The sequence below is a fragment of the Coregonus clupeaformis genome, chromosome 16, assembly GCF_020615455.1.
Source record: "Coregonus clupeaformis isolate EN_2021a chromosome 16, ASM2061545v1, whole genome shotgun sequence".
Classification (NCBI taxonomy): Eukaryota; Metazoa; Chordata; class Actinopteri; order Salmoniformes; family Salmonidae; genus Coregonus; species Coregonus clupeaformis.
In genome coordinates, this window is record NC_059207.1 from 10048919 (window position 1) to 10075997 (window position 27079).

The following is a 27079-nucleotide window of genomic DNA, read 5'->3' on the forward strand; positions in this document are numbered from 1 at the left end:
GAGAGAGATATGGGCTCCCAGCGAGGTGGCTTCCTCTGTTGACCGAAGAGGAGTTCTTAAATATTTTAGAAAGGACTTAGTTTGGCTTGGTGTGGATTTAAAATCACAGGTGTGCAATTCTTTATGGAAGCGGGAGAATGTATAATTGTTAAATTTAGGTTCTGATAGTAATTTCCCTGTTTCAGATTCAATAGTTGCTATATCAGCTAATTGATCATTACTGCGTAGCTTGTTGGCCAGTAAACGACTGGGGCGATGACCATGGAAGTAATGGTTGAGGTCTTACTCGATGGATGGCAAATTCTGCTCTCTGTCTAATCAATAAATTAAGTTCTGGATTGACTTTGGACAGAGTAATAACTACCTGGTCTAAAAATATTTGTTGAGAACACTAACACAGTTAACAACATTTCCAAATCTGATATCTTCTTTAATTGTGATTTATTCAACTCAGATGCAAATGTAGTTGCATTATTTTAATTAAACCTTTGGTGGCATCCCATAAAGCTTCCCTTGTTTCTAATAGATTAGATAACTGAGATCCCCTTGTTTCTAATAGATTAGATAACTGAGATTCCCTTGTTTCTAATAGATTAGATAACTGAGATCCCCTTGTTTCTAATAGATCCGATAACTGAGATTCCCTTGTTTCTAATGGATAAGATAACTGAGATCCCCTTGTTTCTAATAGATTAGATAACTGAGCTTCCCTTGTTTCTAATGGATAAGATAACTGAGCTTCCCTTGTACATTATTATTTTTAGAATGATGTGAAATGAGTGGTGATTTACTATACCAGTCATTCAATGTGCCAATACAATAGTTAAACAGAAATATTACAACTAATGCACCACTACTGCTCTCTCTCTGTATCTCTCTCTCTCTCTCTCTCTCTCTCTCTCTCTCTCTCTCTCTCTCTCTCTCTCTCTCTCTCTCTCTCTCTCTCTCTCTCTCTCTCTCTCTCTCTCTCTCTCTCTCTCTCCCCCTCCCTCTCTCTCTCTCTCTCTCTCTCTCTCTCTCTCTCTCTCTCTCTCTCTCTCTCTGTCTCTCTCTCTCCTCGGTGGCCTTATCTCCTGCTAAATGCCACCCCATAATGAGTGTCTGTCTGTGGGGTTGGGGGGCTAGGGAGGGAGGTGGTGGTGGGATTGAGCACGAGGGTCTTGAGGAAGTGTGTGTGTCTGTGAAGGGGCTTAGTGATGGTAGTGAACGTAGGAGCTGACTTGTTTATTTGCCGTCCCCCAACTCCGCCCGCCTCTCACTGGTCGCCGGTCTCCTCTCGCCTGCTAAATGCCATGCAAATGCTGCCGCGGCCGCCCCTGCTGCCAATCAACCAGCGTTGGCATTCACCGCACGCTACCCGCCGGAGCATTTAGAACCACCGCGATCTTTACTAAATGAGAAATCTCTCCGTCTTCCCTCCTCTCCTCTTGTTCAGACAGACGTGCTGCGGCCAGGTGTTCAAACAACACAGAAACACAACTCCCTCAGGAGGATAGACAGAGGAGGAAACATGGAGAGAGGGAAAGAGAATGACAAGGGAGGGAGTGGAGGAAGCGGAGGAGGGATGGTGGGAGATGGTGGGAAATGAGAGGAGGGAGAAGGAGAGAGAGAGAAGAGAAACAGAGAGATGAAAGAAGAGGAATAGGAAGGGAGTGAGGAGGGAGGAAGAGCTGAGAGGAGAGGGAGGGAGGAGGAGGGAGTGAAGAGCTGAGAGGAGAGGGAGGGAGGAGGAGGGAGTGAAGAGCTGAGAGGAGATGGAGAGGGAGGGAGGAGGGAGTGAAGAGCTGAGAGGGGAGATGGAGAGAGGAGAGAGGAGGGAGGAGGAGGGAGTGAAGAGCTGAGTGGAGATGGAGGGAGGGAGGAGGAGGGAGGAAGAGCTGAGTGGAGATGGAGGGAGGGAGGAGGAGGGAGTGAAGAGCTGAGAGGAGAGGAGAGAGGGAGGGAGGAGGGAGTGAAGAGCTGAGAGGGAGGGAGGAGGAGGGAGTGAAGAGCTGAGAGGAGAGGGAGGGAGGAGGAGGGAGTGAAGAGCTGAGAGGAGAGGAGAGGGAGGGAGGAGGAGGGAGTGAAGAGCTGAGAGGGAGGGAGGAGGAGGGAGGGAAGAGCTGAGAGGAGAGGGAGGGAGGAGGAGGAGGGAGTGAAGAGCTGAGAGGAGATGGAGAGAGGAGAGAGGAGGGAGGAGGAGGGAGTGAAGAGCTGAGTGGAGATGGAGGGAGGGAGGAGGAGGGAGTGAAGAGTTGAGAGGAGATGGAGGGAGGGAGGAGAAGGGAGTGAGCTGCAGAGGGAAGAAGGTGAAGGAGGGAGGAGTGGAAGGTATCAAAGTCCCGTACAACAGCCTTATTATGTTGATGTGATTCGTAGAAACAGTGGCAGCTCGCGTCGTGGCTAATACCAGCTCCCCTGGGCAATGGTGGTGCTTTATTAAACTTCATGAACGGCTTAGGAGGAGACTCTCCAGAACAGAACTACATCAAATTAGATTATCAGGAACAAGTTTTAGCCCCGTGGCAGAGGTACTTTGGGACTGCAGTTTTATAACCCAGAATGCAACAATGAGAGACATGATCTCAGGTGAATGAGAACAAAGGAACATGGATCAGCAACTGATGGAAAGAAACGGAGAGAGACAGGCTGTTCCACAGCCACATAAGAGAACCTGCAGATTAGAATCAGATACAGTCCTTCAGAAAGTATTCATACCCCTTGATTTATTCCACATTTTGTTGTGTTACAGCCTAAATTCAAAATTGATTAAATTGATTTTTTTCTCACCCATCTACAGACAATACCCATAATGACAAATTGAAAACATGTTTTTAGAAATGTTTGCAAATGTATTACAAATTAAATTGAGAATTATTGAATTTACATAAGTATGCTGGCTTGCCTCTGAAGATAAGCAGGGTTGGTCGGTCCCTGGAGGGGAGAATGGTTTGCTGCTGGAAGTGGTGTTGGAGGGCCAGTAGGAGGCACTTTATACTCTGGTTCCCCCCAAAAAATATCATAATTCCCCAGGGCAGTGATTGGGGACATTGCCCTGTGTAGGGTGATGTTAAACCGGTGTCCTAACTCTTTGTGGTCAATAAAGATCCCATGGCACTTATTGTAAAAGAAGTGGTGTTAACCCCGGTGTCCTGGCTAAATTCCCAATCTGGCCTTCATACCATCATGGCCACCTAATCATTCCAAGTTTCCAATTGGCTCATTCATCCCCCCTCCTCTATTCCCCAGGTTGCTGCTGTAAATGAGAATGTGTTCTCAGTCAACTGACCGGGTTAAATTGGAAAGCAGACTGAACCAGGTTTTCCTCTGGGATTTTGCCTGTTCTTAGCTCTATTCCATTTCTTTTTATCCTAAAAAAACTCCTAAGTCCGTGCTGATGACAAGCATAACCATAACATGATGCAGCAACCACCATGCTTGAAAATATGAAGAGTGGTACTCAGTGATGTGTTGTATTGGATTTGTCCCAAACATAACATTTTGTATTCAGGACATAACGTTAATTTCTTTGCCACATTTCTTGCAGTTTTACTTTAGTGCCTTATTGCAAACAGGATGCATGTTTTGGAATATTTTTATTCTGTACAGGCTTCCGTCTTTTCACTCTGTCAATTAGGTTAGTATTGTGGAGTAACTACAATGTTGTTGATCGATCCATCCTCAGTTTTCTCCTATCACAGCCATTACACTGTTTTAAAGTCACCATTGGCCTCATGGTGAAATCCATGAGCGGTTTCCTTCCTCTCCAGCAACTGAGTTAAGAAGGACGCCTGTATCTTTGTAGTGACTGGGTGTATTGATACACCATCCAAAGTGTAATTACTAACTTCACCATGCTAAAAGGGATATTCAATTTCTTCTTTTTATTTGACCAATCTACCAATAGGAGCCCTTCTTTGTGAGGCATTGGAAAACCTCCCTGGTCTTTGTGGTTGAATCTGTGTTTGAAATTCACTGCTCGACCTTACAGATAATTGTATGTGTGGGGTACAGAAATTAGGTAGTCATTCAAAATCCTGTTAAACACTATTACTGCACACAGAGTGAGCCCATGCAATTTATTATGTGACTTGTTAAGCAAATTTTTACTCCTGAAATTATTTAGGCTTGCCATAACAAAGGGGTTGAATACTTATTGACTCAAGACATTCCACCTTTTAATTTTGTATTAATTTGTAAAACATTCTAAAAACATAATTACTCTGACATTATGAGGTATGTCAGTGACACAAAATCGGAATTAAATCTATTTAAAATTCAGGCTGTAACACAACAAAATGTGGAAAAAGTCAAGGGGTGTGAATACTTTCTAAAGGCACTGTATATACTGTACATTCACTATAGAATGATTACTGTGAATCTTATTTTAAACAGAAATGACAGTTAATCTGAATGCACCGGTGTCAGAAGTAGGATGGCACCATGTGAGGTCATCAGAACTCTCCACAATAATCAGTCTAATTTTGTTTTTTATTTATTTATTATTATTATTTTATTTTTTATTTTTTATTTTTTAGGGGGTAGATCAGCTTTAATATTGCAGATAGATTGTAACTTCCATCAATGTAATTGTCTGCGTCACTTCCAATCCCCCATATGTTTTTTTTATTCTCGCAAAGATACAGTGAGGGAAAAAAGTATTTGATCCCCTGCTGATTTTGTACGTTTGCCCACTGACAAAGAAATTATCAGTCTATAATTTTAATGGTAGGTTTATTTGAACAGTGAGAGACAGAAAAACAACAAAAAATCCAGAAAAATGCATGTCAAAAATATTATAAATTGATTTGCATTTTAATGAGGGAAATAAGTATTTGACCCCCTCTTAATCAGAAAGATTTCTGGCTCCTGGTGTCTTTTATACAGGTATCGAGCTGAGATTAGGAGCACACTCTTAAAGGGAGTGCTCCTAATCTCATCCTGTTACCTGTATAAAAGACAGTCCACAGAAGCAATCAATCAATCAGATTCCAAACTCTCCACCATGGCCAAGACCAAAGAGCTCTCCAAGGATGTCAGGGACAAGATTGTAGACCTAAACAAGGCTGTAATGGGCTACAAGACCATCGCCAAACAGCTTGGTGAGAAGGTGCACAGTTGGTGCGATTATTCGCAAATGGAAGAAACACAAAGAACTGTCAATCTCCCTCGGCCTGGGGCTCCATGCAAGATCTCACCTCGTGGAGTTGCAATGATCATGAGAAAGGTGAGGAATCATCCCAGAACTACACGGGAGGATCTTGTCAATGATCTCAGGGCAGCTGGGACCATAGTCACCAAGAAAACAATTGGTAACACATTACGCCGTGAAGGACTGAAATCCTGCAGCGCCCAGCAAGGTCCCCCTGCTCAAGAAAGCACATATACATGCCCGTCTGAAGTTTGCCAATGAACATCTGAATGATTCAGAGGAGAATTGGGTGAAAGTGTTGTGGTCAGATGAGACCAAAATCGAGCTCTTTGGCATCAACTCAACTCGCCGTGTTTGGAGGAGGAGGAATGCTGCCTATGACCCCAAGAACATCATCCCCACCGTCAAACATGGAGGTGGAAACATTATACTTTGGGGTCTTTTTTTCTGCTGCTAAGGGGACAGGACAACTTCACTGCATCAAAGGGACGATGGACGGCGCCATGCCACCGTCAAATCTTGGGTGAGAACCTCCTTCCCTCAGCCAGGGCATTGAAAATGGGTCGTGGATGGGTATTCCAGCATGACAATGACCCAAAACACATGGCCAAGGCAACAAAGGAGTGTCTCAAGAAGAAGCACATTAAGGTCCTGGAGTGCCTAGCCAGACTCAGACCTTAATCCCATAGAAAATCTGTGGAGGGAGCTGAAGGTTCGAGTTGCCAAACGTCAGCCTCCAAACCTTAATGACTTGGAGAAGATATGCAAAGAGGAATGGGGCAAAATCCCTCCTGAGATGTGTGCAAACCTGGTGGCCAACTACAAGAAACGTCTGACCTCTGTGATTGCCAACAAGGGTTTTGCCACCAAGTACTAAGTCATGTTTTGCAGAGGGGCCAAATACTTAATTCCCTCATTAAAAAATGCAAATCAATTTATAACATTTTGACATGCATTTTCTGGATTTTTTTGTTTTATTCTGTCTCTCACTGTTCATATAAACCTACCATTAAAATTATAGACTGATCATTTCTTTGTCAGTGGGCAAATGTACAAAATCAGCAGGGGATCAAATACTTTTTTCCCTCACTGTATATATATATATATATATATATATATATATACACATACATACATATATACATACATATATACACATACATATACATTTCCTTTAAAAAAATATATATTTTCCTTTATTACTTTCCAACCCCACCACCCCTTCCCTAATTGGAGTAAACTAGTGAACAACAATGCTTAGGCCTCTACTTCCAGCTTATACATACTTTCATATACATTTTATGGACACAGTCAATTTTACAATAATTATATTTTGTTTGTTTTTACTCTCTGAACTTCCTCTACCCTCAACCTCTCCAATCATTTTCATGATGTCCATCCGGTTTGCTTCTATATGCCATATCTTTCTAACTGTGCTCTTTCACAAAAGCTCTCAACCTATAACCTATATACTTATTATGGACACAGCATGCTTTACATTAGTTATCTTGTTGTTATTAGTTGTTGTTAGTTGTTATTAGTCCCACCCTTCAACTCCATTCAACACCTCCCATCTATCTCTTAACACCATCCATATTGGATTTCTATTTGCCATATATTTTTCAACTGTACTGTGATGTTTTTACAAAAGTTTTGAACCTTTCTATTCTCATTCTTTCTACAGATTGTAAATTGAAAATAAACATTTTTCAATGTTTCTGCTTTGAAAGTTGATAAACTTGTAACCTCACTTTTGAGAAAATGGCCCTTGAATGTTTTGGTACACCTACTGGAGAGCTCTTCTTTGTCTACACCCATTCAGCATCGTTCACACCCTCTTAAGCCTTAGCCCCACCCATCTCATGTGAGGCCATGTGCTAAACAGAGGGAGTACGGTAGTAAACAACCAAAGATTTCAAGACTAAAAGTGGTGAAAGTAGCAGCCTACAATAAGAAAAAACTACCCTTTATCTAGTCCTTGGCCTATATCCTAATCTGACTTTGGTGCAGGTCATGTTGTTCTTCACATTACCGTCTCTGGTAAACACACACTATATTATTACTACATAAAATAAAATCTAAGTTTATTTGTCACATGCACAGGATACAGAAAGGTGTAAACGTTACAGTGAAATGGTTACTTGCATATTTGCATAGTAGCAATATCAAAAATAGAAAGTGACCAGATAAAAATATTGTATCAATATTTTATCATTATTAGATGATGCTATAACCACGCACCAGCCACATCTAGCTAAGTGGATGGGTCACTACTGTCTAGACGTGTAGACATGTTCATGAAATACAGTAGATGGCCATAACCACCCCCAGACACAACTGGCTAACTTGATGTAATCATCTGGCGAAGTGAAGTCTTTTGCTTAGACATGTAGCTAGCTAGCTAAACAATTAACCATAATCCCAACCCATACAGTAGTAATACAAAAGAGTTGTCATAGCTAGCGACCATGCATGAAATGCTGTAGTATGAATCTCCAGGTAGCTAAAGCTAACTAACTATGTTCAATGTTCGCTAGTTAGCTAACATTAGGCTATAACTAGCAATGCAAATGGATTTCTGAGATACAAATAATACTACACAGCTCATACACGTAACATTAACTAGCGAACCAGCAAGTTAATGTTAGCTAGCTAGCTAGCTAAGAGTACGCTTTAACTTGAAATGAAAACAACTTTCTGACAAAATTAGAAACGTATAATATCTGAAAATGTAGCTAAACTCTTACCCGTATACATGGATGAGCGCTTCACGGCAGACTGGAACCATTTAACTCTGTTTAGTTTGTACAGCTTGTTTGGCACACGTTGTGTCAAGTCACTCCGGTTCACACTGACTGTGTGCAGAAATTAGTCCATCACAACTTTTTCCCACTGATCTTTGTCGATAGCGCCTGCTAAATTCAGGGCAGCCATGTTGTTGAGAGCAGTAGCAACACTTTTGCAGTTCTCCATGGCTAACGTCATATCTTTCAAAAAAGCCACGGTAGCAAGGATTATCAACACATATTGAGCAGCTCATGCTATAGACAGAAGCATGCTACGTAGCAGACCAATCCGAACTCATCTCTTGGCATTTCCAGCCCATCCATTATCTCAGCCAATCTCAGCCAATCATTCCTGTCTTTTTCCATGGCTAAACTAACTAGGCTCGTAATTTAATAATTGTATTTGTATTTACAGATGGCATACAAGTTTATTATTAAGGCACATGAAGTTCAGAAGGCATTTCTGGCAAAAATGTGAAACCATTTGTGTTTTACTTCCTCTCCTGTGAAGTAGTAACGTGCGGCTTGCGCCTAGGTTCCTGAAACGGGTCACAAATGTGAAACCAGTCATATGGCAGCAAACTGAAGCATATATCACCTTTTCCACTGTGAAGTTTGAAGTGAAATGCTGGTCTCATAACTTGGGATGAAATGTGGAGACCCAAGCTATAGGCCATGATCAGTTTGTTTAGTTGTTAGACCCAAGCTATAGGCCATGATCAGTTTGTTTAGTTGTTAGACCCAAGCTATAGGCCATGATCAGTTTGTTTAGTTGTTAGACCCAAGCTATAGGCCATGATCAGTTTGTTTAGTTGTTAGACCCAAGCTATAGGCCATGATCAGTTTGTTTAGTTGTTAGACCCAAGCTATAGGCCATGATCAGTTTGTTTAGTTGTTAGACCCAAGCTATAGGCCATGATCAGTTTGTTTAGTTGTTAGACCCAAGCTATAGGCCATGATCAGTTTGTTTAGTTGTTAGACCCAAGCTATAGGCCATGATCAGTTTGTTTAGTTGTTGGACCCAAGCTATAGGCCATGATCAGTTTGTTTAGTTGTTAGACCCAAGCTATAGGCCATGATCAGTTTGTTTAGTTGTTGGGGACCCAAGCTATAGGCCATGATCAGTTTGCTTAGTTGTTAGACCCAAGCTGTATAGGCCATGATCAGTTTGTTTAGTTGTTAGACCCAAGCTATAGGCCATGATCAGTTTGTTTAGTTGTTAGACCCAAGCTATAGGCCATGATCAGTTTGTTTAGTTGTTAGACCCAAGCTATAGGCCATGATCAGTTTGTTTAGTTGTTAGACCCAAGCTATAGGCCATGATCAGTTTGTTTAGTTGTTAGACCCAAGCTATAGGCCATGATCAGTTTGTTTAGTTATTAGACCCAAGCTATAGGCCATGATCAGTTTGTTTAGTTGTTAGACCCAAGCTATAGGCCATGATCAGTTTGTTTTAGTTGTTAGACCCAAGCAATAGGCCATGATCAGTTTGTTTAGTTGTTAGACCCAAGCTATAGGCCATGATCAGTTTGTTTAGTTGTTAGACCCAAGCTATAGGCCATGATCAGTTTGTTTAGTTGTTAGACCCAAGCTATAGGCCATGATCAGTTTGTTTAGTTGGACCCAGGCTATAGGCCCTGATCAGTTTGTTTAGTTGTTAGACCCAAGCTATAGGCCATGATCAGTTTGTTTAGTTGTTAGACCCAGGCTATAGGCCATGATCAGTTTGTTTAGTTGTTAGACCCAAGCTATAGGCCATGATCAGTTTGTTTAGTTGTTAGACCCAAGCTATAGGCCATGATCAGTTTGTTTAGTTGTTAGACCCAAGCTATAGGCCATGATCAGTTTGTTTAGTTGTTAGACCCAAGCTATAGGCCATGATCAGTTTGTTTAGTTGGTGAACCAAGCTGAGGCCATGATCAGTTTGTTTAGTTGTTAGACCCAAGCTATAGGCCATGATCAGTTTGTTTAGTTGTTAGACCCAAGCTACAGGCCATGATCAGTTTGTTTGAGTTGTTAGACCCAAGCTATAGGCCATGATCAGTTTGTTTAGTTGTTGGACCCAAGCTATAGGCCATGATCAGTTTGTTTAGTTGTTAGACCCAAGCCATAGGCCATGATCAGTTTGTTTAGTTGTTGGACCCAAGCTATAGGCCATGATCGAGTTTGTTTAGTTGTTAGACCCAAGCTATAGGCCATGATCAGTTTGTTTAGTTGTTAGACCCAAGCTATAGGCCATGATCAGTTTGTTTAGTTGTTAGACCCAAGCTGTAGGCCATGATCAGTTTGTTTAGTTGTTGGACCCAAGCTATAGGCCATGATCAGTTTGTTTAGTTGTTAGACCCAAGCTATAGAGCCATGATCAGTTTGTTTAGTTGTTAGACCCAAGCTATAGGCCATGATCAGTTTGTTTAGTTGTTAGACCCAAGCTATAGGCCATGATCAGTTTGTTTGGTTGTTAGACCCAAGCTATAGGCCATGATCAGTTTGTTTAGTTGTTAGACCCAAGCTATAGGCCATGATCAGTTTGTTTAGTTGTTAGACCCAAGCTATAGGCCATGATCAGTTTGTTTAGTTGTTAGACCCAAGCTATAGGCCATGATCAGTTTGTTTAGTTGTTAGACCCAAGCTATAGGCCATGATCAGTTTGTTTGGTTGTTAGACCCAAGCTATAGGCCATGATCAGTTTGTTTAGTTGTTAGACCCAAGCTATAGGCCATGATCAGTTTGTTTAGTTGTTAGACCCAAGCTATAGGCCATGATCAGTTTGTTTAGTTGTTAGACCCAAGCTATAGGCCATGATCAGTTTGTTTAGTTGTTGGGGACCCAAGCTATAGGCCATGATCAGTTTGTTTAGTTGTTAGACCAAGCTATAAGCCATGATCAGTTTGTTTAGTTGTTAGACCAGGCTATAGGCCATGATCAGTTTGTTTAGTTGTTAGACCTAAGCTATAGGCCATGATCAGTTTGTTTAGTTGTTAGACCCAAGCTATAGGCCATGATCAGTTTGTTTAGTTGTTGAGACCCATGAGCTATAGGCCATGATCAGTTTGTTTAGTTGTTGAGACCTAAGCTATAGGCCATGATCAGTTTGTTTAGTTGTTAGACCCAAGCTATAGGCCATGATCAGTTTGTTTAGTTGTTAGACCCAAGCTATAGGCCATGATCAGTTTGTTTAGTTGTTAGACCCAAGCTATAGGCCATGATCAGTTTGTTTAGTTGTTAGACCCAAGCTATAGGCCATGATCAGTTTGTTTAGTTGTTAGACCCAAGCTATAGGCCTCATGATCAGTTTGTTTAGTTTGTTAGACCCAAGCTATAGGCCATGATCAGTTTGTTTAGTTGTTAGACCCAAGCTATAGGCCATGATCAGTTTGTTTAGTTGTTGACCAAGCTATAGGCCATGATCAGTTTGTTTAGTTGTTAGACCCAAGCTATAGGCCATGATCAGTTTGTTTAGTTGTTAGATCCAAGCTATAGGCCATGATCAGTTTGTTTAGTTGTTAGACCCAAGCTATAGGCCATGATCAGTTTGTTTAGTTGTTAGACCCAAGCTATAGGCCAGATCAGTTTGTTTGGTTGTTAGACCCAAGCTATAGGCCATGATCAGTTTGTTTAGTTGTTAGACCCAAGCTATAGGCCATGATCAGTTTGTTTAGTTGTTAGACCAAGCATAGGCCATGATCAGTTTGTTTAGTTGTTGGGACCCAAGCTATAGGCCATGATCAGTTTGTTTAGTTGTTGACCCAAGCATAGGCCCATGATCAGTTTGTTTAGTTGTTAGACCCAAGCTATAGGCCATGATCAGTTTGTTTAGTTGTTAGACCCAAGCTATAGGCCATGATCAGTTTGTTTAGTTGTTGGACCCAAGCTATAGGCCATGATCAGTTTGTTTAGTTGTTAGACCCAAGCTATAGGCCACGATCAGTTTGTTTAGTTGTTAGACCCAAGCTATAGGCCATGATCAGTTTGTTTAGTTGTTAGACCCCAAGCTATAGGCCATGATCAGTTTGTTTAGTTGTTAGACCCAAGCTGATAGGCCATGATCAGTTTGTTTAGTTGTTGACCTAGCTATAGGCCAGATCAGTTTGTTTAGTTGTTAGACCTAACTATAGGCCACCGATCAGTTTGTTTAGTTGTTAGGACTGCCATAGGCCATGATCAGTTTGTTTAGTTGTTAGACCCAAGCTATAGGCCATGATCAGTTTGTTTAGTTGTTAGACCCAAGCTATAGGCCATGATCAGTTTGTTTAGTTGTTAGACCCAAGCTATAGGCCATGATCAGTTTGTTTAGTTGTTAGACCCAAGCTATAGGCCATGATCAGTTTGTTTAGTTGTTAGACCTAAGCTACAGGCCATGATCCAGTTTGTTTAGTTGTTAGACCCAAGCCATAGGCCGCATGATCAGTTTGTAGTTAGTATGGACCCAAGCTATAGGCCATGATCAGTTTGTTTAGTTGTTGGACCCAAGCTATAGGCCATGATCAGTTTGTTAGTTGTTGGACCAAGCTATAGGCCATGATCAGTTTGTTTAGTTGTTAGACCCAAGCTATAGGCCATGATCAGTTTGTTTAGTTGTTAGACCAAGCTATAGGCCATGATCAGTTTGTTTAGTTGTTAGACCCAAGCTATAGGCCATGATCAGTTTGTTTAGTTGTTAGACCCAAGCTATAGGCCATGATCAGTTTGTTTAGTTGTTGGGTACCCAAGCTATAGGCCATGATCAGTTTGTTTAGTTGTTAGACCCAAGCTATAGGCCATGATCAGTTTGTTTAGTTGTTAGACCCAAGCTATAGGCCATGATCAGTTTGTTTAGTTGTTAGACCCAAGCTATAGGCCATGATCAGTTTGTTAGTTGTTAGACCCAAGCTATAGGCCATGATCAGTTTGTTTAGTTGAACCAAGCTATAGCCACGATCAGTTTGTTTAGTTGTTAGACCCAAGCTATAGGCCATGATCAGTTTGTTTAGTTGTTAGACCCAAGCTATAGGCCATGATCAGTTTGTTTAGTTATTGGACCCAAGCTATAGGCCATGATCAGTTTGTTTAGTTGTTAGACCCAAGCTATAGGCCATGATCAGTTTGTTTAGTTGTTAAACCCAAGCTATAGGCCATGATCAGTTTGTTTAGTTGTTGGACCCAAGCTATAGTGGCCATGATCAGTTTGTTTAGTTAGTTAGACCCAAGCTATAGGCCATGATCAGTTTGTTTAGTTGTTGGACCCAAGCTATAGGCCATGATCAGTTTGTTTAGTTGTTAGACGCCAAGGTATAGGCCATAGATCAGTTTGTTTTAGTTGTTAGACCAAGCTATAGGCCATGATCAGTTTGTTTAGTTGTTAGACCTAAGCTATAGGCCGCATCAGTTTGTTCTAGTTGTTAGACCCAAGCTATGAGGCCATGATCAGTTTGTTTCGTTGTTAGACCAAGCTTCTGTAGGCCATGATCAGTTTGTTTAGTTGTTAGACCCAAGCTGTAGGCCATGATCATTTGTTTAGTTGTTAGACCCAAGCTATAGCGCCATGATCAGTTTGTTTAGTTGTGGGACCCAACGCTATAGGCCATGATCAGTTTGTTTAGTTGTTAGACCCAAGCTATAGGCCACGATCAGTTTGTTTAGTTGTTAGACCCAAGCTATAGGCCATGATCATTTTGTTTAGTTGTTAGACCCAAGCTATAGGCCATGATCAGTTTGTTTAGTTGTTAGACCGAGCTATAGGCCATGATCAGTTTGTAATTAGTTGTTAGACCAAGCTATAGGCCATGATAGTTTGTTTGGTTGGACCAAGCTATAGGCCATGATCAGTTTGTTTAGTTGGACCCAGCTATAGGCCCACAGCATAGCAGCTCACCAAGACAGTTTGTTTAGTTGTAGACCCAGGCTGTAGGCCATGATCAGTTTGTTTAGTTGTTAGAACCCAAGCTACAGGCCATGATCAGTTTGTTTAGTTGGACCCAGGCTAGGCCTGATCAGTTTGTTTAGTTGTTGGGACCCAGCTTACAGGCCATGATCAGTTTGTTTCAGTTGTTAGACCCAGGCTATAGGCCATGATCAGTTTGTTTAGTTGTTAGACCCAAAGCATAGGCCAGATCAGTTTGTTTAGTTGGACCCAGGCTATAGGCCATGATCAGTTTGTTTAGTTATTAGACCCAAGCTATAGGCCATGATCAGTTTGTTTAGTTGGACCCAGGCTATAGGCCATGATCAGTTTGTTTAGTTGGACCCAGGCTATAGGCCATGATCAGTTTGTTTAGTTGTTAGACTCAAGCTATAGGCCATGATCAGTTTGTTTAGTTAGACCCAGGCTATAGGCCCTGATCAGTTTGTTTAGTTGGACCCAAGCTATAGGCCATGATCAGTTTGTTTAGTTGGACCCAGGCTATAGGCCCTGATCAGTTTGTTTAGTTGGACCCAGGCTATAGGCCCTGATCAGTTTGTTTAGTTGGACCCAGGCTATAGGCCCTGATCAGTTTGTTTAGTTGGGACCAGGCTACATAGGCCTTGATCAGTTTGTTTTAGTTGACCCAGGCTATAGGCCCTGATCAGTTTGTTTAGCTTGGACCCAGGCTGTAGGCCCTGATCAGTTTGTTTGTAGTGACCCCAAGGCTGTAGGCCATGATCAGTTTTGTTTAGTTGGACCAGGCTGTTAGGCCATGATCAGTTTGTTTAGTTGTTAGACCCAAGCTATAGGCCATGATCAGTTTGTTTAGTTGTTAGACCCAAGCTATAGGCCATGATCAGTTTGTTTAGTTGGACCCAGGCTATAGGTTTCTGTAGCTAATGACAGTATAGAGCTAAAGCCACTGAGTTTGATCACCTTTCAATATTTAATGGATTGAACAACTTTCACTGTATTTTTTATTCAACAATATACTGTATTTCGTGCGTAAAGGCTCTCCAATTTGTATTTTTTTTTACTATTCAAAAATACTTTCCTTACCCTAAATAATATACAAGATCAGAGCATTTTTTTAATCTACCAATTGGTGCTGAAAAGGAGACAAATATGCATGTATTTACATGGCTTTCTTTCATTAATCCTAATATTCTGGACCGCCTTCTCCATATATTCTAGTGAGGTTATGTCAAGAAAATTGAATTAAAGGTGCACCATATTTAAAGGGGATAAATGTACTGAAAACCCTATTGAATGAAAAACTCCATGAGAAAATCCGGTTGGTCAGCAAGTGGGAGGGTTTTCAGCTGTTTAATTAAAAGCGTGCAAGGGAACCACACGCCTGCAAAGCCCGTTACACACCGCATAAGGTAAAGTCTGAATAGCAAAAATGAGAAGTGCGTAGGAAAGGTGGCTATAGGAAAGGTGTACAAGTCTGAATCGGCCCTATGAGAATAGCTGTTCACACACTGATAGGTCACAGGAGAGCTGGTGACAGGTGTACAGCTTAATCTCTCTCTCTCTTCTCCTTGTTGGGTTTCTCTCTGCTATAATCAGTGTCTGTCCATGGGGTTGGGGGCTGAGGCTGATTAAGTAGAAATTATACTGCCATTGAGGTTGTCTCTTTGGGTTTGGATTCATCATATGCTTTACCAGACAAATCTCTCCCACGATAGGCCTACTGACACCAGAGTCATGTTTCTGTCTGTCTGTCTGTCTGTCTGTCTGTCTGTCTGTCTGTCGCTGTCTGTCTGTTCTGTCTGTCTGTGTGGTGTAAAGCGCCTGACAAGCTAACGCTCCAGTTATCATGGTAATGTAGCTACTGCAACCTTACATTACCTCTGTTCAATGCTTCGAATGCCAAAGCTAAAGTTCTGTAAATGACTAGCTGATGTCTAGCACTGTCATGTACTGTGGGAGGAGACAGAGAGAGCAGCTCCTTTTTTTAGATATTGAGATTTGGCATTTGAGTGATTTTACACACACAATGGGATGCGACTGACTCTAGTTTCCTGATTCAGAGTGCTTTCAAAGTGAAGCTATTCTTCCTCTCCGCTCATCGTGAGTTAGAATGTCTGTCTGTCTGTTGTTCCAGAACAGCACTCAAGATACCTTATCCTCTAACCCTTATCCCTAACCCTTATCCCTAACCTTTATCCTAACCCTTTTTATCCTTAACACCCATCCCTAACACTTATCCCTTAACCTTATCCCTAACCCTTATCCTTAACCTTATCCCTAATCCTTATCCCTAACCCTTATCCCTAAACCTTATCCCTAACCCTTATCCTTAACCTTATCACTAACCCTTGTCCCTAACTCTTATCCCTAATCCTTATCCCTAACCCTTATCCCTAACCCTTATCCTTAAGACAAACCAGTAGGCTATACTGTCACCCACAAACGAACCGATCAAACAAACATCAACAAAACGAACCGATAAACATCAACAAAACGAACCGATAAACATCAACAAAACAAACATAAACAAAACGAACCGATAAACATCAACAAAACAAACATAAACAAAACGAACCGATAAACATCAACAAAACAAACATCAACAAAACAAACCAATCAAACATCAACAAAACGAACTGATCAAACATCAACTAAACAAACCGATAAACATCAACAAAACAAACAACTAAACAAACTGATCAAACATCAATAAAACAAACCGATAAACATCAACAAAACAAACAACAAAACAAACTGATCAAACAACTATTGGTTGCGTCAATAGACTCTTAAGGATCCATTGTTTTTTTGGTGAGCGCCAAGGGAAGGCATATATCGACGTTCCTCAGAACCTTTTCAAACGTCCGAAATCAACAGCTGTTTCTAGTGACCAGGCTGACCGTAACCTTGAACCTAAACCTAACCTTTAACCTCAAAACCTAATTTTTAACCCTAACAAGGATCTAATGAGTCCCAGCTGCCGGGCGATTTGATTAGTCCCGTTGGAGACCAATTGGTTCTAAGGGACACACGTACGTACGTGGTGGAGGGACTCTGGAATTCGTAGCTCCCCTCGCGCCTTCCACTGGTAATACGGCTAATGGGTCAACAGGTAGCTCCCCACGGCGCCTTCCCACTGTGTAATACGGAATGGGTCAACAGGTAGCTCCCCTCGGCGCCTTCCAACTGGTAATACACGGCTTAATGGGTCAACAGGTAGCTCCCTCGGCGCCTTCCACTGGTATACTGGCTTAATGGGTCAACAGGTGCTCCCTCGGCGCCTTCCACTGGTAATACGGCTTAATGGGTCAACAGGTAGCTCCCCTCGCGCCTTCCACTGGTAATACGGCCAGATGGGTCAACAGGTAGCTCCCTCGGCGCGCTTCCACTGGTAATACGGTTTAATGGGTCAACAGGTAGCTCCCCTCGGCGCCTTCCACTCGGTAATACTGGCGAATGGGTCAACAGGTAGCTCCCTCGGCGCCTTCCACTGGTAATACGGCTAATGGGTCAACAGGTAGGCTCCCCTCGGCGCCTTCCACTGGTAATACGGCTTAATGGGTCAACAGGCTAGCTCCCTCGGCGCCTTCCACTGGTAATACGGCTTAATGGGTCAACAGGTAGCTCCCCCTGGCGCCTTCCACTGGTAATACGGCTAATGGGTCAACAGGTAGCTCCCCTCGGCGCCTTCCACTGGTAATACGGCTTAATGGGTCAACAGGTAGCTCCCCTCCGCCTTCCACTGGTAATACGGCTTAATGGGTCAACAGGTAGCTCCCCTCGGCGCCTTCCACTGGTAATACGGCTTAATGGGTCAACAGGTAGCTCCCCTCGGCGCCTTCCACTGGTAATACGGCTTTAATGGGTCAACAGGTAGCTCCCCTCGGCGCCTTCCACTGGTAACGGCTTAATGGGTCAACAGGTAGCTCCCCTCGGCGCCTTTCCACTGGTACGGCTGCAATGGGTCAACAGGTAGCTCCCCTCGCGCCCTTCCACTGGTAGTTTACGACAATGCGGCCTCGGGCTCCACTGCAATACGGCTCAATGGGTCAACAGGTAGCTCCTCGGCGCCTTCCACTGGTAATACGGCAATGGGTCAACAGGTAGCTCCTCGGCGCCTTCCACTGGTAATACGGCTTAATGGGTCAACAGAGCATAGCTCCCTCGGCGCCTTCCACTGGTAATACGGCTTAATGGGTCAACAGGTAGCTCCCTCGGCGCCTTCCACTGGTAATCGGCTTAATGGGTCAACAGGTAGCTCCCTCGGCGCCTTCCACTGGTAATACGGCGAATGGGTCAAACAGGTAGCTCCTCGGCGCCTTCCACTGGTAATACGGCTTAATGGGTCAACAGGTAGCTCCTCGGCGCCTTCCACTGGTAATACTGGCTTAATGGGTCAACAGGTGAGCTCCTCGAGGCGCCTTCCACTGGTAATACGGCTTAATGGGTCAACAGGTAGCTCCCTCGGCGCCTTCCACTGGTAATACGGCTTAATGGGTCAACAGGTAGCTCCCTCGGCGCCTTCCACTGGTAATACGGCTAATGGGTCAACAGGTAGCTCCCCTGGCGCCTTCCACTGGTAATCTCGGCAATGGGTCAACAGGTAGCTCCCTCGGCGCCTTCCACTGGTAATACGAGCTCAATGGGTCAACAGGTAGGTTCCCCTCGGCGCCTTCCCACTGGTAATACGGCTTAATGGGTCAACAGGTAGCTCCCCTCGGCGCCTTCCACTGGTAATACGGCTTAATGGGTCAACAGGTAGCTCCCCTCGGGCGCCTTCCACTGGTAATACGGCTTAATGGGTCAACAGGTAGCTCCCCTCGGCGCCTTCCACTGGTAATACGGCTCAATGGGTCAACAGGTAGCTCCCTCGGCGCCTTCCACTGGTAATACGGCTTAATGGGTCAACAGGTAGCTCCCCCTCGGCGCCTTCCACTGGTAATACGGCTTAATGGGTCAACAGGTAGCTCCTTCGGCGCCTTCCACTGGTAATACGGCTTAATGGGTCAACAGGTAGCTCCCTCGGGCGCCTTCCACTGGTAATACGGCTAATGGGTCAACAGGTACTCCCGGCGCCTTCCACTGGTAATACGGCTTAATGGGTCAACAGGTAGCTCCCTCGGCGCCTTCCACTGGTAATACGGCTTAATGGGTCAACAGGTAGCTCCTCGGCGCCTTCCACTGGTAATACGGCAATTGGGTCAACAGGTAGCTCCCCTCGGCGCCTTCCACTGGTATCTGGCTTAACTGGGTCAACAGGTAGCTCCCCTGGCGCCTTCCACTGGTAATACGGCTTAATGGGTCAACAGGTAGCTCCCCTCGGCGCCTTCCACTGGTAATACGGCTTAATGGGTCAACAGGTAGCTCCCCTCGGCGCCTTCCACTGGTAATACGGCGAATGGGTCAACAGGTAGCTCCCTCGGCGCCTTCCACTGGTAATACGGCGCAATGGGTCAACAGGTAGCTCCTCTCGGCGCCTTCCACTGGTATCACGGCTAATGGGTCAACAGGTAGCTCCCCTCGGCGCCGTCCACTGGTAATACGGCAATGGGTCAACAGGTAGCTCCCCTCCCGGCGCCTTCCCACTGTGGTAATACGGCTTAATGGGTCAACAGGTAGCTCCCCTCGGCGCCTTCCACTGGTAATACGGCTTAATGGGTCAACAGGTAGAGCGCTTGCTTTGTCGGTCATGAAGGCCTGTTCGAGCACAGCTCCGGCCGGCCCAATATTTTTTTATTCCGGACCTGAGACCCCAGCCTCCCAGGTCCCAAATGGCTGCCTGGGCCTGAGCTGGGATGCCCAGCCCAAAATGGCTGCCTGCTGCACCGAAGCCCGAGAGCTAGACCATCCCCGGTGCTAAGAGACCGACCTGGAGGCCGCCGAAGGGATGGCTGTCTTTATGTCATGAGAACCAGGCATGTGACACACCCAGCACACTCCCAGTAATCCGTTTCATAATATCTGCACACGGGTAACATAATCTGACCCTCCCCAGGAGTCTCCACCCTGGTTCTATAATTGTCGATAACCAGGTTTCTGAAATCGCGCCAGTACCTGTCTGGTCGGCCTGGAACCGAGTGGGGCTACTACGTGAGAGGCCGCGAATTTGACATAAGTCCCGTCATCGGGGGTCAAATCCCTGGACCCCCAAGTTGAACTTTTTTATCTCCAGAGACTGTCGAAACGTGACGGTTTGTTTGGCTCCAGGGGCCCTGCAGGGTGAGCTGGGGTTTGTTTGGCTCCAGGGGCCCTGCAGGGTGAGCTGGGGTTTGTTTGGCTCCAGGGGCCCTGCAGGGTGAGCTGGGGTTTGTTTGGCTCCAGGGGCCCTGCTGGGTGAGCTGGGGTTTGTTTGGCTCCAGGGGCCCTGCAGGGTGAGCTGGGGTTTGTTTGGCTCCAGGGGCCCTGCAGGGTGAGCTGGGGTCCACGACCACGTGAGGGCTCCTCTGGTTGTTTTACAACATTTTTAACCACGAGCATCAAATGAATGAGAGCTCTGCTGAAAAACGACAGAGTCCAGCTTTCGCTCCAGAGACCGAGTCCAGCTTTCGCTCCAGAGACTATGTCCAAATGTGCACACACACACAAACACACACACCTATCTGACCTCCTGGCCCAGGCCCCCACTGATTGCTGACCTCTCCCTCAGTCCAGTGTCCCTCACACACATGGGCCCTCTCCACTTTGTCCCTCTCCACAGCTTAAGTACAGACCTCCAGGCCTCCACACCTACTCTCCTTACCCAGGCAACACCTCTCTCTCTCTGGGTATCACCCATAGGCTGGGGCTCAGCCGCCTCCAGAATCTAGTGCACCAGCTGAACCGGGGAACACACACTTAAGCACCGCCCTCCCGGCGTTTTGAGGCAGACGATGGTAGCGATAATAACTGGATCTCGATCAGCACTCCGGCCCGGCTGGCGTTATGAGGCAGACGATGGAAGAGATATTAACGGGATTGCGTTTGAATCGAGTGATTCATGTGATACGCGACAGTGCCACGATCTATAACAGAATCTTGATTAAAGTTCAAAGTTCATTGTCCCAATGCTGCGTCAGAATGTGCAGAACATCACAAGCTCCTCCTTTATAGCGCCTGAGCTACCGCACTCTGTGTGTCGCCAGGGCCTGCCGCGAATCCTCATCCAGCCAAGCAGAGCAACGCCTTTAGAATCGCATCGACTTTGGCCCGAGAGTCTTCGGTCGGAACTGCAGAAGATACCACAGCAAACCTCTAATACCGCCTATATAGATTCTCAACATGGACGTGGTCAAGCCTCACTCTTGGCACTGACTGTACCATTCGGACACACGCCTGTACTTAGACGTGCAACGCAGTCATCCATCGGTATTGCCCCCTGGACCTTATTTGTAGGAATTCCCGCACACGGGATAGGCTGGAGCGCGTATTGTTCAAGCGCTCCGCATCCGTTTTTTTTTTACCCACGACAAACCCTTTGTATTTTGTCAAAATGTTTTTTCCCTCTCTTCCTGTCTTGGAGCCTCAGTAGTGGATAAAACGGTGTCACCGTCTAACTTGACTATCCTTTTGAGTTCCAAAAGATAGTAAAACAAGGGGGAAAAAATGTGGGACATTTCGCCGGTGCCATGCTATTTTAGCCTTAGGGATTAGGTTAAGGGTTAGAATACGGGTTAGGGGTTAGGATTAGTTTTAGGGTTAGGGGTTTGGGATTAAGGTTAGGTTCAGGGATTTTAAATGGGAATACATTTTTTGGTCTACACTTGGATAGTAAAACCAACTTGTGTGTGTGTGTGTGTGTGTGTGTGTGTGTGTGTTTACATTTACATTTACGTCATTTAGCAGATGCTCTTATCCAGAGCGACTTACAAATTGGTGCATTCACCTTATAGCCAGTGGGATAACCACTTTACAATGTTTTTTTTGTTTTTTAGTTTTTTGTTTTTTTATGGGGGGTTGGAGTAAAGGGGGGGGGGGGGGGTAGAAGGGATTACTTTATCCTATCCCAGGTATTCCTTAAAGAGGTGGGGTTTAAAATGTATCCGGAAGGTGGTGAGTGACTCCGCTGTCCTGGCGTCGTGAGGGAGCTTGTTCCACCATTGGGGTGCCAGAGCAGCGAACAGTTTTGACTGGGCTGAGCGGGAACTATGCTTCCGCAGAGGTAGGGGAGCCAGCAGGCCAGAGGTGGATGAACGCAATGCCCTCGTTTGGGTGGGTAGGGACTGATCAGAGCCTGAAGGTACGGAGGTGCCGTTCCCCTCACAGCTCCGTGAGGCAAGCACCATGGTCTTGTAGCAGATGCGAGCTTCAACTGGAAGCCCAGTGGAGTGTGCGGAGGAGCGGGAGTGATGTGAGAGAACTTGGGAAGGTTGAACACCAGACGGGCTGCGGCATTCTCTGGATGAGTTGTAGGGGGTTTAATGGCACAGGCAGGGAGCCCAGCCAACAGCGAGTTGCAGTAATCCAGACGGGAGATGACAAGTGCCTGGATTAGGACCTGTGCCAGCTTCCTGTGTACGGCAGGGTCGTACTCTCCGAATGTTGTAGAGCATGAACCTACAGGATCGGGTCACCGCCTTGATGTTAGCCCCGGAGAACGACAGGGTGTTGTCCAGGGTCACGCCAAGGCTCTTCGCACTCTGGGAGGAGGACACAGCGGAGTTGTCAACCGTGATGGCGAGATCATGGAACAGGCAGTCCTTCCCCGGGAGGAAGAGAAGCTCCGTCTTGCCGAGGTTCAGCTTGAGGTGGTGATCCATCATCCATACTGATATGTCTGCCAGACATGCAGAGATGCGATTCGCCACCTGGTTATCAGAAGGGGGAAAGGAGAAGATTAGTTGTGTGTCGTCAGCGTAGCAATGATAGGAGAGGCCATGTGTGTGTAATGGGAATCCATCCATATTCATCACTCAGAGATGTACTTTACAGGGATCCCTTCGTCCATATTGATCACGGCTCAGGGATCCCCTCGTCTATATTGATCACAGTTCAGGGATCCCCTCGTCTATATTGATCACAGCTCAGGGATCCCCTCGGCTATATTGATCACGGCTCAGGGATCCCTCGTCTATATTGATCACGGCTCAGGGATCCCCTCGTCTATATTGATCACGGCTCAGGGATCCCCTCGTCTATATTGATCACGGCTCAGGGATCCCCTCGTCTATATTGATCACGGCTCAGTCGATCCTTCGTCTATATTGATCACGGCTCAGCGATCCCCTCGTCTATATTGATCACAGCTCAGGGATCCCCTCGTCTATATTGATCACGACTCAGGGATCCCCTCGTCTATATTGATCACAGTTATACAGGCTCACACCCTCTATATAAAGCAGAGCTCTCTGTGCTAATACCTGAGCCCCACAACAGAACAACCAGCTAAACCCAACGGGGAAATACTGGAATTGGTTGGGGGATATGCACTATGCATGCAGCCGTAGTAAGTGGGTCACAACAGAGGGGGAAATAAAGAAAGGTTTGGAGCACAAACAAACACTCCTGCTGGGAGGGTAAGAGAGAGAGAGAGTTAACCCCTGGATTAACTGAAACCTCACCATTATACCAACTAACCCTGAGAGTTAACCCTGGATTAACTGAAACCTCACCATTATACCAACTAACCCTGAGTTAACCCTGGATTAACTGGAAACCTCACCACTATACCAACTAACCCTGAGAGTTAACCCCTGGATTAACTGAAACCTCAACCACTATACCAACTATCCCGTGAGAGTTAACCCCCTGGGTTAACTGAAACCTCACCATTATAGCCAACTATCCATGAGAGTTAACCCCTGGGTTAACTGAAACCTCACCACTATACCAACTATACCTGAGAGTTAACCCTGGATTAACTGAAACCTCACCACTATAACAACTATCCCCTGAGAGTTGACCCCTGGATTAACTGAAACCTCACCATTATACTAACTATCCTGAGAGTTAACCCCTGGGTTAACTGAAACCTCACCACTATACCAACTATCCCTGAGAGTTAACCCCTGGATTAACTGGAAACCTCACCACCCCTATACCAACTATCCCTGAGAGTTAACCCTGGATTAACTGAAACCTCACCATTATACTAACTATCCCTGAGAGTTAACCCCTGGGTTAACTGAAACCTCACCACTATACCAACTATCCCTGAGAGTTAACCCCTGGATTAACTGAAACCTCACCACTATACCAACTATCCCTGAGAGTTAACCCCTGGATTAACTGAAACCTCACCCATTATACCAACTATCCCTGAGAGTTAACCCTGGATTAACTGGAACCTCACAATTATACCAACTATCCCTGAGAGTTAACCCCTGGATTAACTGAAACCTCACCATTATACCAACTATCCTGAGAGTTAACCCCTGGATTAACTGAAACCTCACCATTATACCAACTATCCCTGAGAGTTAACCCTGGATTAACTGGAAACCTCACCATTATACTAACTATCCCTGAGAGTTAACCCCTGGATTAACTGAAACCTCACCACTATACCAACTATCCCTGAGAGTTAACCCCTGGATTAACTGAAACCTCACCACTATACCAACTAACCCTGAGTTAACCCTGGGTTAACTGAAACCTCACCACTATACCAACTAGCCTGAGAGTTAACCCTGGATTAACTGGAAACCTCACCACATTATACCAACTATCCATGAGAGTTAACCCCTGGGTTAACTGAAACCTCACCACTATACCAACTATACCTGAGAGTTAACCCCTGGATTAACTGAAACCTCAACACTATACCAACTAACCCTGAGAGTTAACCCCTGGGTTAACTGAAACCTCACCACTATACCAACTAACCCTGAGAGTTAACCCCTGGATTAACTGAAACCTCACCATTATACCAACTATACCTGAGAGTTAACCCCTGGATTAACTGAAACCACACCATTATACCAACTATACCTGAGAGTTAACCCCTGGATTAACTGAAACCTCACCATTATACCAACTATCCCTGAGAGTTAACCCCTTGATTAACTGAAACCTCACCCACTATACCAACTATTCCTGAGACTTAACCCCTGGATTAACTGAAACCTCACCACTATACCAACTATCCATGAGAGTTAACCCCCTGGATTAACTGAAACCTCACCCACTATACCAACTAACCCTGAGAGTTAACACCTGGATTAACTGGAAACCTCACCAATATACCAACTATCCATGAGAGTTACCCCTGGATTAACTGAAACCTCACCATTATACCAACTGTCCATGAGAGTTATCCCCTGGGTTAACTGAAACCTCACCATTTTACCAACAATCCCTGAGAGTTAACCCCTGGATTAACTGAAACCTCACCACTATACCAACTAACCCTGAGAGTTGACAACTGGATTAACTGAAACCTCACCATTATACTAACTATACCTGAGAGTTAACCCCTTGATTAACTGAAACCTCACCATTATACTAACTATCCCTGAGAGTTAACCCCTGGATTAACTGAAACCTCACCATTATACTAACTATCCCCTAGAGAGTTAACCCCTGGATTAACTGGAAACCTCACCACTATACCAACTATCCCTGAGAGTTAACCCTGGATTAACTGAAACCTCACCACTATACCAACTATCCCTGAGAGTTAACCCCTGGATTAACTGAAACCTCACCACTATACCAACTATCCATGAGAGTTAACCCTGGGTTAACTGAAACCTCACCATTATACCAACTATCCCTGAGAGTTAACCCCTGGATTAACTGAAACCTCACCACTATACCAACTATCCCTGAGAGTTAACCGCTGGATTAACTGAAACCTCACCATTATACTAACTATCCCTGAGAGTTAACCCCTGGGTTAACTGAAACCTCACCACTATACCAACTATCCCTGAGAGTTAACCCCTGGATTAACTGAAACCTCACCATTATACCAACTATACCTGAGAGTTAACCCCTGGATTAACTGAAACCTCACCATTATACCAACTATCCATGAGAGTTAACCCCTGGGTTAACTGAAACCTCACCATTATACCAACTATCCATGAGAGTTAACCCCTGGGTTAACTGAAACCTCACCACTATACCAACTATACCTGAGAGTTAACGCCTGGATTAACTGAAACCTCACCACTATAACAACTATCCCTGAGAGTTGACCCCTGGATTAACTGAAACCTCACCATTATACTAACTATCCCTGAGAGTTAACCCCTGGGTTAACTGAAACCTCACCACTATACCAACTATCCCTGAGAGTTAACCCCTGGATTAACTGAAACCTCACCATTATACTAACTATCCCTGAGAATTAACCCCTGGGTTAACTGAAACCTCACCACTATACCAACTATCCCTGAGAGTTAACCCCTGGATTAACTGAAACCTCACCATTATACCAACTATCCCTGAGAGTTAACCCCTGGATTAACTGAAACCTCACCACTATACCAACTATCCCTGAGAGTTGACCCCTGGATTAACTGAAACCTCACCATTATACTAACTATCCCTGAGAGTTAACCCCTGGATTAACTAAAAACTCACCACTATACCAACTATCCCTGAGACTTAACCCCTGGATTAACTGAAACCTCACCACTATACCAACTATCCATGAGAGTTAACCCCTGGATTAACTGAAACCTCACCACTATACCAACTAACCCTGAGAGTTAACACCTTGATTAACTGAAACCTCACCACTATACCAACTATCCCTGAGAGTTAACCCCTGGATTAACTGAAACCTCACCATAATACCAACTATCCCTGAGAGTTAACCCCTGGATTAACTGAAACCTCACCATTATACCAACTATCCCTGAGAGTTAACCCCTGGATTAACTGAAACCTCACCATTATACTAACTATCCCTGAGAGTTAACCCCTGGATTAACTGAAACCTCACCACTATACCAACTATCCCTGAGAGTTAACCCCTGGATTAACTGAAACCTCACCACTATACCAACTATCCATGAGAGTTAACCCCTGGATTAACTGAAACCTCACCATTATACCAACTGTCCATGAGAGTTAACCCCTGGGTTAACTGAAACCTCACCATTTTACCAACTATCCCTGAGAGTTAACCCCTGGATTAACTGAAACCTCACCACTATACCAACTAACCCTGAGAGTTAACCCCTGGATTAACTGAAACCTCACCATTATACCAACTATCCCTGAGAGTTAACCCCTGGATTAACTGAAACCTCACCACTATACCAACTATCCCTGAGAGTTGACCCCTGGATTAACTGAAACCTCACCATTATACCAACTATTCCTGAGAGTTAACCCCTGGATTAACTGAAACCTCACCATTATACTAACTATCCCGAG